The following is a 1,172-nucleotide window of genomic DNA, read 5'->3' as shown; positions in this document are numbered from 1 at the left end:
TCGTTCCTCTTATTTCTGTAGATATGTTGATTCAAGATTGAATACACTTATCAATAACAGTATTAACCAACGTTTTGTTACCACCCAATATTAATAAATTGGCACGGAAGTCTGAATTTTTCTGTTCTTAATATCACTTCTGTGCTTTCCCTGTACTGAATTGGTGTTACAATTTTCTTCAATTTATGTCCTGTTAGTTGGGATTTATTTACGTGAAGTAAAAGGGACCCGGCTTGTTAAATTCTGTTTCCATTTTGTTAATTGATATAACATTATGGTATTTCTATTTTGTTTTTTATGTGGACTTCTCCCACTGACGACCTTAGATAATGATGTTGCCCCAAGAGTATTAACACTAATGTTTTATATGACCACGTTCTTAAATATGTTGATAAGAAAGGCAGTAAACTTTTGCACCATTCCTCTTTGGAATCGGATGCAACATAATTGAGGATTTCACTGATCATCTAAAGTTAATCCACAGAGGACATCCTGCATATTTTTTCAGGGTTGTTTTCTCAATGATGTTAAGAGAGATGAGTAAGGTAAAATTAATCATGTATGTCACTCTTGCCTCATCTCATGACACACATGCTTTCTTTATGATAGATGACAAGCGCTTGGACAAATATGAGCATTGCAATCATACATAGGGATATAGAAAGGGAATGGGAGAATCCTTGTGGAGTTATGGGTATTTTTTTTAAAATGGAGATGCTTGATCACTCTCAGAAAAGCTATGCACTGCTAAAATTCTGGAGAGGATGAGGAGATACAAAATTTATTTCAATATTATAATACCTTTGGAGCATCTTGGAGCGAATGAGCAATGGAATTGTGGAGCACGGCTCACATGGAGGATTGCTCTCTTGGTTTGCTTTGTTGTTTTTGGTTCTACCTTATTTTAAGAGTAAAGTTGTTGATACAGATGGCAATTGTTGTAGAAGATGGTTGTTCTATCCTTTTGATGATTCATTTAATAGATGTATGATGTTATGACATAACATGTGCAGGAATAATATTTCAAACACTCGGACTAATTTGTTTCCTTGAAGATGAGTAGTCGTTTTTCCCGCACGATATATGTTGGAAACTTGCCCTCGGACATAAGAGAGAATGAAATTGAAGATTTGTTCTACAAGGTATATATTTTTAATCTTAGCATTTTTTTT

The 1,172-nt window shown here is 34.3% G+C and overlaps 1 long non-coding RNA gene across 1 annotated transcript; it reads left to right on the top strand.

Annotated features, from left to right (window-relative positions):
• Positions 1-6: 6 nt before the first annotated feature.
• LOC111786592 lies at positions 7-1,102 on the top strand. Its single transcript, XR_002813806.1, has 2 exons — positions 7-545; positions 610-1,102. It is a non-coding gene; the product is annotated as an uncharacterized LOC111786592 (long non-coding RNA).
• Positions 1,103-1,172: the final 70 nt, after the last annotated feature.

The sequence above is a fragment of the Cucurbita pepo genome, unplaced genomic scaffold (genome assembly GCF_002806865.2).
Source record: "Cucurbita pepo subsp. pepo cultivar mu-cu-16 unplaced genomic scaffold, ASM280686v2 Cp4.1_scaffold002083, whole genome shotgun sequence".
In the NCBI taxonomy this organism is placed as follows: domain Eukaryota; kingdom Viridiplantae; phylum Streptophyta; class Magnoliopsida; order Cucurbitales; family Cucurbitaceae; genus Cucurbita; species Cucurbita pepo.
Note: the sequence above shows the minus strand (reverse complement) of the source record. Positions and strands in the feature narration are given on the sequence as shown.